The 21551-nt window shown below is 41.7% G+C and overlaps 1 pseudogene; it reads right to left on the bottom strand.

The window, feature by feature from the left end:
• Positions 1-20008: 20008 nt before the first annotated feature.
• LOC102859878 lies at positions 20009-21337 on the bottom strand (annotated as a pseudogene).
• Positions 21338-21551: the final 214 nt, after the last annotated feature.

Genomic DNA, 21551 nt, shown 5'->3' on the forward strand with positions numbered 1-21551 from the left:
AGCTCCTTACCACTAGGCCATCAGAGCTCCGGTAGTTGTTATAAGGGGCTGCTGTCTGCTCTAACTGATTAGAGAGCTAATGTATAAATAAAGAAACTATTCCTCAGTCTGTGCCATCCTCCCAATCGTTACTAGATTTGAGGTTTCATCTTTATCTTTGACTTCCTACTTAACAAAGCATGTTGTCTTTCTCTAAAGAGTGGTCCCACTTGATGATATGAAAATAAGAAAGACAAGTTTTGCCATTTACTTCTAAAGAGCTTTCTAGCTGTACTTCCCCTAAGACAGAATTTTTTTTTCCATTTTTCTGGCAGCCCACTGGGTAGTTGGTATTTTTTGCTAACTCTGTAATTTAATGTGTCAATTCATCTTTGACCTTCCTTTTTTCACTCTGCAGCTGTCGGTCACCTGCATATGAAGTGATTGAAAATATCCTGGCTTGGGTCAAGTGCTCCTTCATCATTAAAATAACATCTAAGCAATTTAAGGCTCGGAGAAGTCCTTTGCAGCACATTTGTCAAGTGGAATACATTATTTAAATCATGAATTCTTGATTGCTGCCTCCATAGCACTGATGGTTGATAAGAAAAATGAAATCTTTGAAAATAACAATTTCTTCCATGTTTACCATTACAGTGTTTTTTGATCCAGTGTAATAGTTTATTACGGTACTGTTTATAGGTTAATATTCTGTCTGTTGAGGTGAAGACTGTAGTGTGTGTAAGTTTTTGCTTTCAGCAAGCAAGGTTGTGTCATCTGCATGTGTCAGACTGTTAAAGAGACTTCTTGCAAACCCAGTGCATTCTTCACACAGTATAGGCTCTTGGGTTACTTGTTCAGGATATAGATTGGATACTCACTCATTGCTGACAAGTCAGAACCAACTCTCAGCCAAAGTGCCTGGTGCCCATAATCTTCCCTGGGAGTTATTGGTAGATTCGAACTGCCAGAGAGGTGTAGCCTTTGGGTGAGCACCACAAATCCTCTACAGACTACACCACCAGAGCTCCCTCAGAGTGAAAAAGTAAGAGGAAAGAGTATAATTCTTCTGTATAGCTTTTCAATTTTAAACCATGGCCTGTCCCTTTGTTCCACTTGAACAACTAATTGCCTTTTGGTTAAAATAAAAATACTAATAATAAAGTTTAAGAATATAAATACAGAAAATTTATACATATTACAAGATATTAGAATCATTTATTAATAAAATGTAGATTATTAAAGGAGTCTATTAAATTAAAAAAAAACAAGTTCCATATGAACACAATTAAATGTTACAGAATTTCCATTCTTTGCAATGTTATCCATAATCTGTTACAATACACGCAGTAAAATATCTTTGTGTAGTCAATGAAACATAAACATCTTTCTCATATTCTCTAAACAGCAATCCATTTGAGATACACATCCTCTTCCATATCCAGCCTGAACTGCTGACAGTTCCTCATCCATTTTTCAATGATCTTCAATAAAGTTTTGCTAGTGTGTAATGTTAATGACACTTTGATAATTTCCATATTCAGTTTGATCATCTTTCTTTAGAAAGGGCACGAGCATGAATCTCTTCCAGAATGTTAGCCAACTAATTTTCTTTCCAATTTCTTAACAGAGACTAGGGTGTGCTCCCAGCGTTGCATCTGTTTGTTGACAGAGTTAAATCTTTATTTTACTGGAGCCTTGTTTTCACCACTTCCTTCAGTTTGTATTGTTTCTTGATTGCATGCTGCCTGCTCAAAAGATTGTAGAACAGTAAGGGAGGTGATTAAAAGCAGAAAATGCAGAAGCTTCTGATTACTGCCCAGCTTGTTTCAGGTGCTAACACTCAGATGGAGCAGGTAGAGAACGCACCTGTGAGGGTCCTATGCAATGGGCAGTGGTGCCTGGCATCTGATTGTAGGAGCAAGTCCCAGTATGGGACCTAGGTGCAAAGTAGGAGGAAAGATAAATAAACTCCTAAATAGTCACCGTCTCAGTGCAGAGGCAGCCAACACTCTAGCCTGGCATGCACATGACTTCTAATATATGCAGCACCAGCTGCCCTGCCTCCTGCCCCTGGAAATGGCAGGAACACAGGCAACCATGGCCTTCAGAGAGGCAAGTCTGCTGTCACAAGTGGAATCAGTAGTTTTGGTCATAGACTTTGTAAAAGGAGAATGCAAAGACTTCTGAGCTGAGCTAGATGCTGGAAGTCAGGAAAGCTGCATGTGGATTGTCTTTGTTCATGTAAAACAAAAAATATTTTGAGAAACATTTTTTTTCTTTTGCTTTTCCATGTGCTCAACAGTGTTTTTTTGTTGTTGTCAATACTTTGAATTAGCTCTAAGAAACTCCAGGGAAATTTTCAGAGCACATTTCACCCCCCCACCCCACCCCCGCCTCACTTCACACAAGGCACATCCCTTTATTCTCTTGGCTGTCCATGGTATATTCAATATTCTTTGCCAGCACCATTCTTCGTCCAAAGGTGTCATCAAGTTTTCTTCAGTCTTACTCACTATCCAACGTTCACATGCATATGAAGCAATTGATACCAAGGACTGGGTCCTTAATCTTTAAACTGGCATCTTTGCTCTTCAGCACTTTCAAAAGGTCCCTGGCAGCAGATTTGCATAATGCAATACATTGATCACTTGGCTGCTGCTTCCATGGTATTGATTGTGGGTCCAAGTAAAATGAAATCCTTGAAAACGTCAATATTTTCTCCATTTATCATGATGTTGCTTATTGGTCCAGTTGTACGGATTTCTGTTTTCTTTATGTTGATTTGCAATCCATACTGAAGGCTGTAGACTTTGATCTTCCTCAGTAAATACTTCTCACTTTGAGCAAGAAAAGTTGTGTCGTCTGGACTATATATGAAGAATATGCAATTAGGATTGGAAAAAGTCTTCTCAACAACCTGCTATATACAGATGACAAGGTACATTTCCTTCTTGGAGACGGGGAGGGGCGGGGGAGGGGGCGGTATTTCCAGCTTTTCCAGATGCTGCAATACTACACTTTATCAGTAGAGGGAAGTAGAAGGCCCAATGGCGGCTCTATGTATGGCAGGACAGCCCTACACTCCATAGAAATTTCTCTCCCCCTCTCTTATTGCTCTCAAGTTAGAAGCAACTTCTAGGTGACTCTCCAGCTGTTTTAAGAGGCATGTAAATTGCATGGGAGGAAAATGTTCATCTGTTACTCGCAGTGCAGGTTGTGTCTTTAAACCACCTGCCTTTGGGTTGACAGTGTGATTCTAATCCGCTAGGCCACCAGAGCTCCCATATAGATTTTCAGAGGCTGACTTTTTCATTGGCTTGTCTGTGCTGCTCTCCAGGGCACCTCTGGGTGTTTTCAAGCCACCAACCCTTTGGTTAGCAGCCAAGTTTGATAACTGTTTACATCACCCAGAAACTTCAAGCTAGACTAGGTAGGGTCTGGTAAAGATATTCAAATTGCTTGTAATCATGGTAAGATTTTATTAGGAATTAGACAAATGTTTTCAGATATTTGGCAAAGAAAACCTGATATAAGCACAAACCAAGAGTAATGGCACTGAGCTGTAATTTACGTCCATGTCTTACTTCCTCACATTTTTTTTTCCTATTTGTCACTGTATTTTCAAAAATGAGAACAAAATAATTTTCAATTCATCTTTGGTATAATGGAAAATTTTCTTCACAGTTTTATGTTTAAAAGAATATGAAAAGGAAAATTTATTTCCTTGTTGTACATCTCCACAGCCTCCTCCCAAAAAGACAAACAGCCTTCAGAAACCAAATGAAAGGTCGTCATGAGTCAAAATCAACATGAAAGCAGCATAAAAGAAATAAAATAAGCTAAAATTTCCTGAAAGTAAACAAGAATGAAAATACAACATATTGCAATATTTAGGACTCAGTAAATGCAATGTTCAGAGGTCAAATGAAGACATTAAAAAATGAAGTTGTAATCAAAATAAAAACCTTCATCTGAAAAGTCCAACAACTACAGGAACTACAGTAACTTAGTGATAAAGAGTCCCACTACCAATCCAAAGACATGCAGTTCAAGTCCACCATCTGGTCCAAGAAAGGTGGACCATCTCCTCTTGTGCGATTTACAGTCTCTGAAAACTTGCTGGATGGGCAGTATCAGTCATTTCTAACTCAGCAGCACATAACAATAACCAATAACACGGGAGGGGACACAACAACAAAGCCTGCAGTGTCTAAAGAAAATAATAAAGATTAGAGTAGAAACAAATGAACGAAGAAATAATAGCATCAACAACAATAGAAAGAATAAATAAGACTAGAATTTGGATTTTTAAAAAAATTTGACAAACAATTGGAGAATTTAACAGAGGAAGGGAAAGAGAAGATGCTAATAACAAATAAGAAAGGCATAGAGTATCACAAAAGATCCAACGTAAAGAAAAGCTATATGACAGAATACTATAAAGAAGTAAATACGCTCCAACAAACTTGAAAGCCTAAAAGAAATGGACAAATTTCTAGAAACATGCAACTTACATAAACTAACAAGGTAGAAAATTTGGACAGGCATATTAAAAAAGAAGGCACTGAACAGGTCGTAAGGAAGGAAAAAATGAGACTCTCAGCAAAAGAATGAGTTCTGGCCCAGATGACTTCACTGGGGAATTCTACCAAACTGTCAGAGACCAGACACTAATTCTACTCAAAGTATTCTAGAACACTGAAAAGGGGAATTTCCTTCCAAACTCATTTTATAAAGCAAAACAATCCTGATGCCTAAGCCAGGCAAAGATATCACTGAAAAGAACATCACATGTCAAAATCCCTCATAAACATAGATGCAAATAGCCTCAAAACATCCTAACCAATCGAATCCAGTATTATATAAAATAGTATCACAACAAAGTGAGATTTATACCAGGTATGCAAGGATGGCTCAGCATTAGAAAAACAACATTATCCATTATTTAAATAAAACATATTAATAAAACCACATGATCAAATCAATATAGAAAGAGTATTTGATAAAATCCAACACTCATGCCTGATAAAAATTTTTAGCAAAATTGAAATCTAAGGGAAATTTCTAAATATGATTAAAGCTATATACGCAAACCAATGGCCAACATTATTTTCAGTGGAGAGAAACTTAAAACATTTCCTTTCCTGATGGGAACCAGGCAAGGATACCTTCTATCACCACTCTTATTCAAGATAGGATTGGAAACCTTAGTCAAGGCAATGAGGTTGTTGTTGTTGTTGTTGTTATGTGCCGTCGAGTTGCTTGCGACACATAGCGACCCTATGTACAACAGCCCTAAACTCTGCTCTGTCCTGTGCCAATCGCACTGTCTCTGACACTCCCATCCCAATTATCCCAGTCACTGAATCAATCCACCTCATAGAGGGCTTTCCCCTCCTGCGCTGTCCCTCCACCCTCCCAAGCATGATGTCCTTCTCCAAGGACTGGTCTCTCCTCACAACATGTCCAAAGTATGTTAGACGGAGCCTCAGAATCCTTGCCTCCAAGGAGCCACCCGGTTTAACCCTTTCCAGGACAAATCTGTTTGTTTTCCTAGCAGTCCATGGTATTCTCAATACTCTTCTCCAGCACCACAGCTCAAAGGCATCAATTCTCCTTCTATCCTCCTTGGTCATTGTCCAACTCTCTGATGTATAACAAGTGATTGCAAAGACCGTGGTCTGTACCAGATGCACCTTAGTCTCCAGAGAGACACCATTGCTCTTCAGTACTTTGCAGAGGTCCCTAACAGCAGACTTTTCCATGGCAATGCGCCTTTTAAGTTCCTGGCTGCTGGTGCCAAGACTGTTGACTGTGGAGCTAAGAAAACTAAAGCTGTGTACAATCTCAATCTCTTCACCATCCATCCTGATGCTGCCAATTGGTCCAGTGGTGAGAATCTTTGTCTTCTTGACATTGAACCTCAATCCATATTGTAGGCTGCAGTCCTTGACCCTCTGCAGCAGGTGCTTCAGGTCCTCTTCAGTTTCAGCAAGTAGGGTTGTGTCATCTGCATAACGCAGATTGTTGATAAATCATCCACCAATCTTGACCCCACATTTCTCCTCATAGAGCCCAGCCTCCAGGATAATCTGTCTGCATATAGGTTGAAAAGGTATGGAGATAGGATGCATCCCTGGCGTACACCCTTCCCAATTTTGAACCATGCAGTGTTCCCTTGCTGTGTTCTGACAACTGCTTCCTGGTCCAAGTATAGGTTTCTCATTAGACCGATCAAGTGTTCTGGGATTCCCATTCTTCTCAGAGTCAGCCATAGTTTGTTATGATCCACACAGTCAAATGCCTTTGCATAGTCAATGAAACACAGATAGACATTCCTCTGGTATTCCCTACTTTCAGCTAAGATTCATCTTACATCAGCTACAATATCCCTAGTACCACGACCCCTTCTAAAGCCAGCCTGGACTTCTGGCAGTTCTCTGCCGATGTGCTGTTCCAGTCGTTTTTGGATAATTTTCAGTAAAATCTTGCTTGCATGTGAAATCAGTGAGATTGTTCTGTAGTTTCCACATTCTATTGGGTCACCTTTCTTTGGGATAGGAACAAATATAGATCTCTTCCAGTCAGTTGGCCAAGTGGTTGTTCTCCAGATTTCTGGCACAACTTGGTGAGCACATCCAGGGCAGCATTTGTTAGCTGAAATATGTCAATTGGTATACCATCTATTCCTGGAGCCTTATTTTTTGCCATTTCCTTCAAAGCAGCTTGAACTTCTTCTTTCATCACCATAGGCTCTTGCTCATATGTTGTGGCAATGAAGTAGGAAAGAAAAAGAAAAGTCTTAAAAATTGATGAGTGTCTTGTAGCATTATATCAGTCTTCCACTACTATTCATAAGGTTTTCACTGACAATTTTTTCTTAAAAAGTCTATCTCCCCACTCCTTACTTAATGCCTGGAAGCTCCACTGAAATTCACCACGGATGACCTTGCTGCTTGCTGTCTGAAATCCTGGAGGCATAACTTCCAGCATCACAGCAACATCGAAGCACCACCACCATCACCAGTGTGACGGGCTGACAGACAAGCGGTGGGTTGAAAATGTAGTCCCTTGAATTAAATTTTATTTAAAACTACCTAAGGATGATATTTTCACAGTAAAGAGTGTCACATATACCAATTATCTCTACAGAAAATGAGATAATCAAGAGAGAAAGAATTGAAACTGTCAAAAGATACTTACTATTCTCTAGAAAGCAAATCATTATTTTATTACAAAGTAATATTGAATCTTTAATTTGATTAAAAATTTGTGCTTGCTTTTTTAATCAATGATTTTATTTGTTTAAGTTAACAGGACTAATATAACTACTTCTAGTAATAGCAGTTTATTGTAATAATAAACAGCTGAGTTGCTTCTGACTCAACAGTAATAGATTATCATAATAATGACATGTTTTTTATTTTTTAAAGGATACTAATTTTTAAAACATTATTTTACCTCAAATAAAAACAACTGAAACAAACATTTGTCAAAGGTCAATCTATAACTGCCTCTATAAATCACCACAATAAACCAGGATACTGATATTTAGAAGCCCATGTCCCACAAGCCATGGTGTGTAGACACCTTGTAGGAGACGGAGGGATCTCCCTTTACAACATCAGTGAACTCTCCAAAAGTGGTTGGAGAAGTCTGGGTATATGTGCATTTGCACTTTGCTGTTATATTTCACCGGATTAGCACTGCAGGGAGGAGAAGGAGGCCCATCGTTCTCCCACAGAGCAGCTGGTGGATTTGAACTGCATGTCTTTGGGCTGGCAGCGCATCTCCTTACCACTAAGCTAATAGAGCGCCCCTTTCTTACATTGTGTTGTTGTTGTTGATTACCTTTGAGGTGAGCATGGCTCATAGCAACCCTACGAACAAAAGGCCTGAAGCCCCTCCAGAACTACCAACATTTATCAAAGGTCATAGAGTTTCTGGAGGCTTGTTGTTTAGGAAGTGGATGCCACACCTGCTTCCCATATAAGGAATTTCATTGCCAACACAAAGACAAGAGCGTTGGAACCCACCAGCTGCTGTAATGGGAAAATGTAGGCCAACCTCCTCCCCTCTGATCTAAAGCCTCTGAAAACCTAACGGCGCCTCAGCTGGGACTCAGACTCCATGGCAATAAATTTCACTGTCAATGAGGCTCATACAAAGCTTTAAAAGAACCCATGACAAGAGACCAAGAACTATTACTTCAGACTGCAGCAGGGGTTCATAAACTATCCTACAATAGAATCACCTCCATACTTTGTTAAAACCTCAAGCTCAAACCCAAATCCACCGCACTGGTCGATTCTGATTCATAACCACCCTGTACGAGTAGAGCTGTACCTTAGGGTTGCTCAGACTGTAAATATTTATGAAAGTGGACTGCCATGTATTTATTCTCCAGAGGAGTTAGTGTGTCCGAATCACTAACCTTCTGAGTAGCAGTCCAAAGGTTAATCAACGGTGCCCATTAGGGATCCTTTGTTAAAACATTGTATTTCTAACACTACCTTGGAGTCTCTACTTCACTTGTCATTGTTGATGTGTACCATCGAGTCAGAGCCAACTCATAACTGACCCTCGAGGGGGGTTTCAGATGCTCTAAATCCCATGGGAGGAGCGTGCCCATCTTTCTCCCGCGAAGCAGCTGGTGGATTCGAACTTCTTGCTTTCAGGATTGCTGCTCAGCTTATCACAGGTGATCCTGATGCTGCTGGTCCGCTGAACGCATTTCAGACTGCTGTTTTCGAGTGTCAGCAGGGGTTATCAAGGACAGGCCCATCCCAAGCAGTTGTTGTGAGCCTGCCTTTGAGTGGGAAGCAATTCATAAGGGACGAAATGGCCCGACTTTCTCCCACAGAGCGGCTGGTGGGTTTCTAGCGCTTTGAGGGGCAGCCCCTTATCACGGGCCCACTAGAGTTCACTACACTAAGCCGAGTCTTTACCAGCAGAGGGCAAGCCTCCACTGATTCGAACACAGGCCAAGTACGTCTTCTATCACTAGGTGGCAGCGCGTGCATATAAATCTACAACTTTCCAACAAACCCCACCATCACGCAAATTCCTCGGGGCCCCATGGGGCAGAGAAGAACTACCCCAAACTATGGAAGCAGACTGCCGCATCCTACACCCAAATCAACAACCGTCCGGTTAGCTTGACCCACGCACCACCAGGCCTGCCTCTACAACTTTCAGACTTGCCGTAAATAAATGAAAACAACCAACTAAATCACCAAAAAAACTAAGCTAAGAAAGGCACGTGAACATCATTCATTCTACAAACTCGATGATAACCTGACTCTGATGAATGATAAAACCCCTGACATGTTTCTGTATCAAGATTACATAGGTTTGTTTCATGTCCCAGTAACATCAATACAGGACAGACAGGGGATGGAGCAGGACTCTAATATAACTCATCGGTAGCTTTTTGTGTTGATTACATGCTGAACTTATTATTTCTAAATATGGTAGATTAAATACAAACGTATTACTATTTATAGTCACCTGGTTCTTGCTAGGCATTTGCTGAGGTTCCTGGGAGGTGCAAATGATTAATGAGCTCGGATATTAATCCAAAGGAGAGAGGCCCAAGCTCACACAGAAGTACTTCCGAAGAAAAGCCTGGTGGTACCTTTCCAGCATACTAGTCATGAAACCCTCTGGCCCATGAGTGACTGTGAGTCAGCGTGGACTCAATGGCAACTGGTCTTGTGTGTAGCTCACGTTGCATTCCTATTAAACAGCACTGGCTAAGCCGTCTTCGCCCTTAAAGTTGTACAGCCTCAGAGATCAATGGAGGGTTACTTACTATGAGTCAGAACCCATTGGGCTGCAGTGAATGAGCTGGGTTTAGGTTTCTGGTCAGAGGATTTGTAATATAAACTTGGAAGTGGAAAGGAGAGAGGCGGCAGACGCGTGCGCTCAGAGAAATAAGTCTTGATCTCCTGTTCTAACAACATTCCAGACCAAGTTCTCACCCCCTGGTTGCTACGCCAGAAAGGAAACGGCTCACTTCCCTGCTGGCTTCCAGTGCTGCGACCTTCCCACACATAACAGTGTATCCATGGATCAATGCCAATTTGGGTGCAGGCCGACCTGCAAGCGCTCAGAAAACGCCTGCTCTCCAAACAGGTTGAGATCTGAAGCACAATGGTTATTCGTCACTCGCCAAAGCATAGAGGGCTGGTTTACATAGGAAAAACGTGTGGCTGGTTACAAATGGGTAACGGTAGGCGGGTCAACCCTCCGGGACCTATTTAATTTGGACAAGGACTTGAAAAACTTTCCTTTTGCAGTAGCTGGAAAGTCAGCTCCTGAAAATAAAAAGAAATCTTATTTATTGTTTATTTATTAAGAACCCTGTGTTTAAAATGCCTCCTGTCATGTGAATACTGTGTTCCAAGAAAGGCAGATTTGTTCTTCTTTCAGCAGACAGATTAGGAAGAAAGGCCTAACAATCTAATGCTGCAAATTAGCAAAAGAAAATGTTCTGGATCACCATAGAATGTTGTTGGATATCGTGCTGCAAGACAAGCTCCCCTGTTGAAAGGCATTCAAAATGCACAGTGACTACAACAGTATCGATTGTGGGGATGATAGGACAAGACCGAGCAACACTTCCCTCTGCTGGACATGCAATCGCCATGAGTCAGAGCTGCTTCACTGGCAGCTAGCAACCATGACATGGTCAGCAGTGGTCCTTGCTGACCACCCCTGCATCAAATACCCCCTGGTAACTGGTTAGAAGTGCACAATTTCAGGCTCTACTCAGAGCTGGAAAATAAGAAACTCTAGGTGTCGGGACTATTTTGGGTCAGCTCTCCAAACGATTGTGATGGTGCATGCCAAGATCAAGAACCACTGACCAAGAGAAAAAGAAGGCTATCAGGAGCTCTGGTGGCATAGGGAATTGGGTGTTGGGCTTTCTAACTAAATGGTTGGCAGTTCAAATCCATCAGCGGCTCTGTGAGAGAAAGATGGGCAATCTCTTCCTGTGAAGATTTACAGATTTGAAACTCAATAGAAGGTGACTCTAACTTGAAATCAGCTAGATGATTGTGGGTTTGACTCCTTTTAACTTAACAGAAAGGCTAGTGACTGGAACCCACCCAGCACAATCACAGAACAAAGGCTTGGCAATCTGCTTCCTTTAACAGCCAAGAAAATCCTGTGTCTTGGTTGTGCTCTGTAACACAGGGAGTTGTTGTGCATTGGAATCTACTTGATGGTAACAGGATTTGTGTTTGTTCGGTTTTTTAATAGGCTTGGTTTTCATTGAAGGGTTCTAAAGTGGGTACCCTTAAATGAAAATCAACCCTATTTAATAAGAAGGGAAGGAAAGAAGGAAGGAAGGAAGGGAGGGAGGGAGGGAGGGAGGGAAGGAAGGAAGGAAGGAAAGAAGATAGGTACTAACAGAGATAGAGAACTCTGGCAGCCTAGTGGCAAGAAATGCACTGCAATCCCAAAGACATGTTCAGATCCACCAGCTGCTCCTTGGTAGAAGGATGGGCAATCTTTTGCCGTGAAAATTAACTGCCTTTGAAAACCTGCCAGAGGGTTAGCTATGGCTTGGTTCTGATTTGATGGTACACAACACCACCACCAAAGTGCTTAAGGAGCTGCACTGTCAAACAGCGGTAGCAGTGTGACTATACCTATGGCTACACAGGAGAAAGATGGGCAGTCTCTTCCCATGTGGTTTACCGTCTCAAAACGCTGGCTGATGGGTCAGCTGTGAGCCGACTTTCAACTCAACCAGGATGAGTGAGTGAGAAATGCATTAAGTGTTCTCTCAAGACGCTGTACTGTTAATGGGAAGCTGTGTGTTGAATCAAACAGCCCACGTTTCTGGGTCAGAACTACGTGAGTTCTGTCTGACTCTGTGTTCTTCTGTGTGAACTTCACAGTTATGAACTATCTCTGAAGCTGTCCAGCGTGTGAAAAAGAGAAAATAATAATGTGTCTCTGCATGAGATTAAAAGAGCTACTGTGTGAGAAAGTTTGCATACAGTTCTTTGTAGAGAGAAGAGGGAGCATTATGAGTTATTGGAAGGTAAGATAGCCGTAGTTGCTACAAAAATACATCTGAGTGCTTCTGTGTTATTACTCTATGGACAGTTATGTTTTCTATGTTCACAGAATCCTTGGATGATGTTGGGGCTTTTTTAGGGGGGTTTCCCCCATAGAAATTACTTCATCTCCCACCGTGGATCGAAATAATTTTATCTAATATATCATCCTTGCTAATTGATTTATTCAACTTTGTGTTTAACTCCAATCTTGCCAAATCAAGCTTGACACCATGAATGCCACAAAATGGATTCTGTGGGTTCCTATTTCTCTTGCCTCCTCACAATGTGACTTAAAAGGCCACATTTAATCAAATGAAGCCAGTGTTGTCCATATTTACATGCTGAGAACCAAATGCTCATTCTTGGGTTTGCTGCTTTGCTTTCTCATAAAACACACGAAGCACTAACAGTATGTTTGATGATATGACTATCATATTAGTACATAGCAATATCAGTACAAGTTCTAGACACAGCATATTTCATTCAAAGTTCAATAGTTTTGTTTTGTTGTTTCCTTGTTCTTTGAAATGTCTTTCAGGGAGGAGATCAAAAATCAGGAAATGAATTTGAAAAGGCTCTGAGATGGGTTGAGTCATCAGTGAATATACCCCACAGCTGCTCTGTCCACCATGTCCTTACTACGTACTAGGGCACTGACCCTGATTTGTGGTACAAGCACAGCAGTAGGATCAGGCCAAATTAGGAATCTGAAACCAAAAGTCCCCCTGCTCTCGCCACTCCATGAGTACTTATTTATTATTAATGATTTTCTTAGAGTTCCCCGTGCTTAAGGGCAAATGTCATTGCCACTCAGACATTTTAGCCTATGGGGATCCAACCGTGCAGTAAAAGACAAAGTTTCACCTTCAGAAAGGGAGAAATTCCTTTCCCCATTTCCTCTCCGCAGGATCTGACTGAGACAGGTCTGGGATTGAGGAGGAAACTGAGCCAACTTCCTGTCTCCCCAGAGTCTGGCCAGGTGAACACCAGAAAGGGCCAGCCTTCATTTGTGGGAATGAGTCCCCTCTTGCTGGGAAGCTCCAGGCCATGAGGAAAGCTGGCCCTGAGCTCTAACACTCAAATAAGGATGTTTCTGCAAGCGAAGGTGTCTGGAGCTACCTGTCCCTCTTCCTAGGGCTGGGGTGCAGGACAGCTCCTACCTACAAGCAGTAAGAAGATAGATACAGCACAAGATTCAAATCCACCAGCTGCTCTGAGGGAGAAAGATGGACAATCTTCTCTTGTGCGATTTGCTGCCTCTGAAAACCTGTTGGAGTGTCAGCTAAGAGTCAGTTCCTCCTTAATGATATATAACAAGAAGAAGAAGATAAATTAATTCATTTGAATCTTTTTTAATGTCTCCTTGACTGAGGCCTCCCTCTCCTGCCTCTTAGGCTCAGAGGTTCTTTTTTTGTTATTGCTATTTAGTCATTGATTGATTGTCCAGTGTCATTCTATGTCCTTGTACTTCCATTAGACTAGTTTCCTTATCAGTGAAATGGACATAATAATAACTGGCCATCTTAGTGGATGCAATTGTTATAAGGTAAATAACTGTTGTATGGGAAAGGAATTTGAAAATATGCACAAAGTGTATAGAAGTATAATACTTCAGAGCTTCCAGTGCACTTAAAAAATCTCAAAACTCCATCCATTGTCATTGAGCCAATATGAGCAGGGGCTGTTTTTTATTCCCACTGTTGACAGTCTTTGAGCCAGATCCCTTCACCACATTAAAACAGACAAGAGTTCTGAAATGCTTTTCTTGGCTTCCTGCTCAGGATGGCACAAACTCCAGTTAATTGGTATTGGTTCAGAACAGTTACTGAAGCCATCCTTGAGCTTTTGGTGAAAGGAATTGATAAATTATCATCAAGGTCTGCCAAAGGCAAAATATGGCGAACAACAACTTGAGTGTGTATGGCCTATTTATACCCTTTCTTCTGGAGCAATAATCCTTCAATTTCTCTGACTGTGCATGAAAAGATCTATATAGGCTATTTCTTACCCCCACACCTTTATGCTACAATAAAAACCATGATGGCAGCAGCAATATATTGAGTATCTACTATGAGAGAAACTATGGAGCCCTGGTGGCCTAGTGGTAAGAAGCTGTGCTGCAATCTCAGAGCACTCAGTTCAAATCCAGCAGCTGCTCCACGGGAGAAAAATGGGTAATCTCCTTTTGTGTGATTTACTGCCCCTGAAAACCTGCTAGAAGGTCAGCTATGGATCAGTTCTGACTTGAGAGCATACACAGTGAGAGAAGGGAGCTCTGGTGTCCCAGTCCATGTATAGGGAATTGTGCTGCTGGCCCAAAGCAGGTGACATTTTGACGTGAGAAACTTCAAGCAGTTTTGAAGGAGAAAAATCTCTTTGTGTGTTATTTACAGTCTTGGAAACCCAATAGAGGGTCAGCTATGAGTTGGTTTCAAATTGATGATGATGAGAAACTATGTGAGAAGATCTCCAGTGCCTGTAGTGTGTTGCATTGCTAACCATCAGACCTTGTGTCTAAAGAGGTTTGAATGCACCAAGGGGTGCTTGGAAAAGAGAAATCATTTCCTCCCTGAAGACTTACAGCCTGGGAAAACCAACGGAGGATCACCATGAGTCAGACGCTACTGGACGACACGAGGGAACTATGTGAGAAGGAGGGCATTGCTGGTCAGTGGTAGAATCCTCACCTTCACGTACAAGACCTAGATTTGACTCCTGGTCAATGTATTTCATATGACACCACCACCACCACCACCCATGTGAAGTGGAGGCTTGTGTCCTGCTATGACACTGAATAGGTTTCAACCATTTCCTGACTAAAATAGACTAGGAAGAAAGTCCTGGTGACCTACTTCTGAAAATCAGACAATGAAAATCCTACAGATCATCCTAGTCCAATCTGAAACAAACCATGAGAATGATTCAAGGCCAGGCAGCATTTCGTTGTTGTGTCTAGGATCCACACAAGTTAAGGAATGACTTGATGACACTTAACAACACCACGTATGTGAGAATTGCTTACTGGACAGTTTCCACATATTATGTGTGATATTTATAATGCAACAAAGAAGATACTGAAATGCTGCCTCTGGATAAGATTTCTGAGATTCAAACTAAAGTTGGCCAGCCTGACTCAATAGTCAACCCATATCACCTGCTACCTCACTACCTCTCATTAGGGTATGACTGGTCTCTTAAGCATAATAAAATAAACATTATTAATTCATGATGAAACAGAATGGGGGACATTGGAGTTATTCTGTATGTGGAGGTTGAATGGAGTCATTATCAGCCCCCTTCACTACCCATAGCACCTCCAAAGCCCAGGTCCCTGGAACACTGTATCCAGCTCTGTCCAGGATCTGCACACTCAGTCTCCTGCTGTCTAACTTGCAGGCCTATGTCTGAAGCTTCCAACAGTTCTTTGTTCCTTGCCAGCATTGTCTAGACTAAATCCACATTGTGATGTGGCCAAACCTGGCTCCTTTGGGACCCAGTCCAAACCAGGAGTAGGAAGAAGAATGAAGGAATTTCAAAATAGTTTACAGAGCAGACTATTTGACGTCATGAATACTGTTAGAACCAGTTTGGGGCACTAGAACCACAGATGATCTGAGAAGGCATTTTGGTGAACAAAGAAGTGTCTTGGTTTCAATTTCAAATTTATTTGTCAGGGATTACGTTCCTTCCTCTGTCTTCAAAACACCCAGAACAATTAGAAAAATGGAAATGTGACATCTCTAAGGGTGCCTCTAGCACGACCTAACATTTCAAAGTTGATGCAAGGATTCAAAGATTTAATGGAAATGGGGATTGTGATTTTGCTAACCAATTTCAATCCATTTGGAGACCACGAATACCCAGCAAATGAAGAAGTGAGTTATAACTGATAATTGATAATTAAAATCTCCATTTATTATTGAATTCACACTAGTCCTTCTTATAGGCCATAATTGTACAAATTGTGAAAATTGGTTGATTTTTCTTTTCTCCTCATGGTAGGAAAAGAGAAGCTGCTCTTACCCTTAAAACGGTTTTGCTGGATTCGCTCCTGATTCCTGAATCCCAACGGAGCTCTTGTGGATTAGTGGTAAGAAATTGCTCTGTCAATCCAAAGGTATGTGATTCAAATCCACAAACTGATCCATGGATTAAAGATGGGCACTCTCCTTTTGTGCAATGTACAGCTTCTGAAAACCCCTTAGAGGGTCAACTATGAGTTGGTTCTAACTCAATGACACCCATCAACACCCTGGATCACAAGGAAGGTATGGACATAATTTTTACCTGGGGTATACCTAACTCTGTATATAAAAAGACAGACCAAAATACTCCTTGACACACGCCCCATGCTCCCAGGCCATTTTTTTCCCCCTTCTATTGTATTATTTTTTCCTTCCTCCTCAGTCACTTTGCCTGGCCGCTCTCTGGTCTGTTAAAAGTGCTCAAACCTCTTTCTTTATCTCCCTCCCTAGGTAATTTCATCCACTCTGTGGTTTCGAATAATACCTGTAAGCCAAGGAAAAGAAAGGTCTGTGATTTTTTTTTTTAAGAGAAGGAACTCAGGTTTATTAGATGTTCTTGGAGAAGGACATCTTGCTTGGAAGGTGGAAGGACAGTGCAGGAGAGGAAGACCATGGACGAGATGGATTGATAGAGTAATTAGGGCAATAGGGGGTATGTGTGTTGGAGTCAGTGTGACTGGCTCAGGACAGGGCAGGCTTCAGAGCTGTTGCACATAGGATCATTCTGAGTCGCAGGGGACTTGATGGCACACAACAATAACAACAGACTATCAATGAGTTAGAATAGAACTGACCGCATCTTTATCTTATGAAAGGGTTTATATCTCTTTCCCAGTAGAGCGTGGCATTTGTACAGGTGGTGGTATACAGCTTCTGATGGATTTATGGTGGTCAGCTTCTCTGGCTATTTTGTTTTCTAGAGAAGTCGGTTTTTCTTCTATTATATTGTCACGGTCACACATTATTGTCAAGAACAGTTTCTGATTGATTTGCTTTGTTAGCTTTTCCTCTGCTATTCTTTCTCACTCCCCCTGAGAGAGATTTCACCCTGATTCATCATGGATGGGGAGGTTGCATTCTCTTTTGCTACTTCCTGCTGGAAAAGAGTGTTGTAGGTTGTAAGGCATAAGTCTTCTCTCATTACTAAACACATCTACTATTGTGACAGTTGATTTTGGAAACTACATGCACTGCTATAAATTGTGCTTAGGAGCAAAGGTTCATATCCTTGGAGGTGCATCATTTTGACATTGAACTGTTACAGTCAGAGATATTCATGCATACCAAGGCTCCTCCTGCCATACAATGATGCTGTGTTGATAATTTGTCATAGCCCTGAGGGAGCCAGGGCCTCATGCGTCTAATTCCTCTTCTGACACCAAGACACGCTTGGGGCTTTACTGAGCCATGTGCTAATGGGATCTGCACTGCTATCATCTACTTTAAAAAAACAGCCAACAATTTTATTCACTTCATATGTAATCTTTTCTCTAATTTTTATTCTTGTTGTTATGTGCCATTGAGTTGACTTCAGCTCATAACAACCCTATTTACAACTGCTCTGAACCCTGCTCTATTTTAAGCCAATTTCATTGTCTTTGATACACCTACTCCCATTACCCCAGTCGCTGAGTCAATTCATCTCATCCAGGGTCTTCTTCTCTTGCACTGTTCCTCCACCTTTCCAAGTATGATGTCCTTCTCCAAGAACTGATCCCTCCTGGCCACTTGCCCAGAGTATGTTAGACAGAGCCTCAAAATCCTTACCTTCAAGGAGCAACCTGATTTCACCTTCTCCAGGATGAAACTGTTCTCTTCACAGTCCATAGTATATTCAGTACTTTTTTCCAGCACCCACAACTCAAAGACATTGATTCTTCTTCTACCATCCTTCATATTGTCCAGCTCTCTGACACATAGTGAGTAGTTGCACAGACTATGACCTACATTAGGTACACCTTGGTCTCTAGACTGACATCACTGCCATTCAGTACTCTGGAGAGGCCCCTGACAGCAGATTTGCCCAGTGCAATATGTCTTTGGATGTCCTGGCTGCTATTACCAAGAATGTTGATTGTGGAGCCAAGCAAGCTGAAGCTATTAACAATCCCAATCTCTTCACCATCTATCATGATGTTGCCAATCAGCCCAGTTGTGAGAATCTAGTTGATCACATCTCATAGTGACCTGGTGAACAATAGATCTGAACTTTGTTCTATCCTGCACCATACTCATGATCTCTGATATGCTGAAGCCCATTGTTACAGTCAGTGTCAATCCAATTTGTTAAAGGTCTTCCTCTTTCACTGACTACCTTTCCCCATGTGTCTTTTTCCAAGGATTGGCCTTGCCTAACAATATGCGCAAAGTATGTGAGATGAAGTTTCACCATCCTTGCCTCTAAGGAGCACTCTGGTTGCACTTACTCCAAGATATCTTTGTTTGTTGTTTTGGCAGTCCATGGGATATTCAGTATTCTTCTCCAACACAATACAAAGGCATTGATTCTTTTTCTGTCATTCTAGTTTTTACTAGAGCAGTGGTCTTATACAGTATTTGCCCTTTCGTGGTGACTTATTTCATTCAGCATGTCTTAAAGACACATCCAATTGTATAGTTACATGAATTCTTCATTGTATTTCAAAGCTGCATAATACTCTATTATGTGAATGTACTATAGTTTCTCTGTTCATTTACTTTTTGGATGGAAACTTAAGTTGTTTCTATCTCTTTGTTATTGTGAAAAATGCTGCAATAAATATGGATGTGCATATATCTGATTATGTCATATTTCTGATTTCTTTAGGGTATATTCTAAGTAGTGGGGTGACTGGATAAAATGGTACTTTTATTTTCACAGTTTTAAAGAAATACCATACTGTTTTCCACAGTGGTTGCACCATTTTATGTGCACATTAACAGTATATAAGTATTACATTCAGAGAGAACAAATATAGTATGATTATAGCAGGGGTGAGGTGGGTGGGTAGGGAGGTAGAAAACTAGTGGGCAATGAATACTTTCTTGAAATTGGTAAAGAGAAGGATAATATGGAATTAATGGATTATCAGATATTGTATGAGTTGTAATTTATGTTAAAGAGCAGAATAAGCATGATTGAGTGGGAAAAAAAATGCAACCCTATACACTTTGTAAACTTTCACACAGATTACAATAAAAAATGTTTTTAAAAAACTAGTAAAGTGCATCAAAAATAATTCACCCAGACCAATTGAAATTTATGACAGGGAGGCAAGGATAGTTCAGCATAAGAAAAATAATCAACGTAATTCACCATATTAGCAAAGCAAATAACAAGAACCATATGATCTTCTCAGCAATTGATGCAGAAAAGGCATTTTACAAAATCCAACACTCTTTCCTGATTAAGACACTCAGAAAAGTTGGAATAAAAGAAAATTTCGTCAACATAGTGAAAAGCATATATGTAAAAGCAAGAGCCAATATCATTCTCAATGGAGAAAGACTAAAAGCATTTTCCTTGTGGAACCAGACAAGGATGCCCACTGCCACCACCACTTCTATTCAATATTGTATTTTTGTTTTGTTTTGGAACTCAGTGCATTATATTTACAAAAGAAAAATAATAAAGGAAAAGTCTGAAGCTATTCAGCTCAGTACACAAGAGTGAAGGTAAAAATGTTCGTGGAAGAGTAGGGTGTTCTGCAGAAGAGGAGGGAAGGGTTTCAATCCAGGGAAGCTGGATGGTCCCAGCCTCTACCTGACTTCCCAATGACCAGCCCTATCCTTCCTAACAAGCTCAACTCCACGGGCAAACAGTTGGATTTTCCTGCTCTCCCCCTCCCCCAACTCTGGACAGAAAGCTTTCCCAGGAGCTTGAACTCCTCGCTAAGGAGGGCTGGGAACTAAGACCAGAGAGGGCCCAGGAGTTGCCACCATCCCTCACTGTTGTGTGATCTTAGCAGCCTCAGCCCAGATGAGGGTAATGAGATCTTGATTGATGAAGACAAAGCGCAGACTGGCAATCTCCACCACAGAGTTGTTGCTGAGGCACCATTTGGAGCCACACAACACATGCCGTCCATCAGAATAGATGGGCTCCCAGCTTTCACTGGCAATGAAGAAATCACCACTGTTTTTCAGTTTGCTTCCAGGAGATCTTTAAGGTAGTCCCTCCAGATACAGGTCCTTGTAAATCTGGTTGTTCTTGGTTACTCTGCCCAGGGTAACCTCTCAGGAGCTCATCAAGTACTGCATCATGTGGCCCCACAACACTGCCAGTGTCTGGTTGTTGAAGTCTGGAGAGATCATGCCTGTGATGCCATCTACCAGCACCTGCCACTTAGGCACTTTCTGGTGCAGTTGTTGAATCTCTCGCTCTGGCACCAGTCAGCCACTGTTAGTTCATCTCTCATATCCTTGAGTTTACTGTCATCTAGCAGGTCCTCTGTGTCAGAAAAGTTCAGTATTTGGTCCCCCTTGGGAAGTGGCTGCACTATCTGGTCCTCCAGGAATTAATACTTCTTTATAAGGTGCCAGTGGGTTTGCAGAGCCTTGGCAGTCCGGGCCAGGTAGAAGGCATCAAGGTTTTTATGCAGAAGGTCCTAGAAGGTCTCCAAGGTGGGTTGGCTGGTCGATCCCACTTTACTTAGTAACTGTTCCTAAGTCTTGCTGAACAGGGCTTTGTTCTGAATGGCTGCAACGGCTTCTGTGTGCAGTTGTCTCATGGCCTGGCAAGCCAGTTTGCAGATGACTGGATCATAGAGTAGGGTATACCAATGCTCTTGAACCTCCTGAAGAGTAAGCAGCAGCTGAACTTCACAGCCAGGTGGACAGAAAACAGGTCGTTGGTCTGTAACACAGTGTTGATGAACAGGAAGTCATCTGCAGGTTTCCAGCGGCCAAATCCTTCATTACCTGAAGTAGCTATTTGCTCTTTTTCACATATTTGGTGAATCCAGGAACAACACTGTACTGTGAGGCAAAGGAGTGCTAGGGACCTTGGATACCTTCTTCTTTTCACTAGAAGAAGCAGCGGCCAGGTTCTACCCCACTGACTCCCTTTGTTCGAGTAGAGGGCTTGGCTAGGCTACTCTCCACTAGCTCATCATCAAATTTCTTCCTCTTGATAAGCCTGGAAGAGCTTTGCCATTTAGGGATGGTTCCCAAGGCCTGGGAGGAGGCTTGCTTCTGCCCTGCCAGTGACTCTGCAGCCTCTGAGCGACTGGCAGTGCCTGATGCCATCAGGGATAAATCTAGCAGCCCCTGAGAATCCCTTTTCCTCCCTCCATGACACTTGAAGTTCCTCAAGTAGGAGTTCCTCAGCCTCCAGATTCCATCTGGGCTCAGACCTGGCCCAGACTTTCAGTTCACCTTCAGGTGAACTTCAGTATTGTACTGGAAGTGCTTACTAGGGCAAGATGACAAAAGAAGAAAATAAAAGAGCAGCAAAGAGATGGTTAAAATAATTGCTATATGCAGATGA

Source organism: Elephantulus edwardii, unplaced genomic scaffold, assembly GCF_000299155.1.
Source record: "Elephantulus edwardii isolate Elephantulus edwardi_28Jun2011 unplaced genomic scaffold, EleEdw1.0 scaffold00007, whole genome shotgun sequence".
Lineage (NCBI taxonomy): Eukaryota > Metazoa > Chordata > Mammalia > Macroscelidea > Macroscelididae > Elephantulus > Elephantulus edwardii.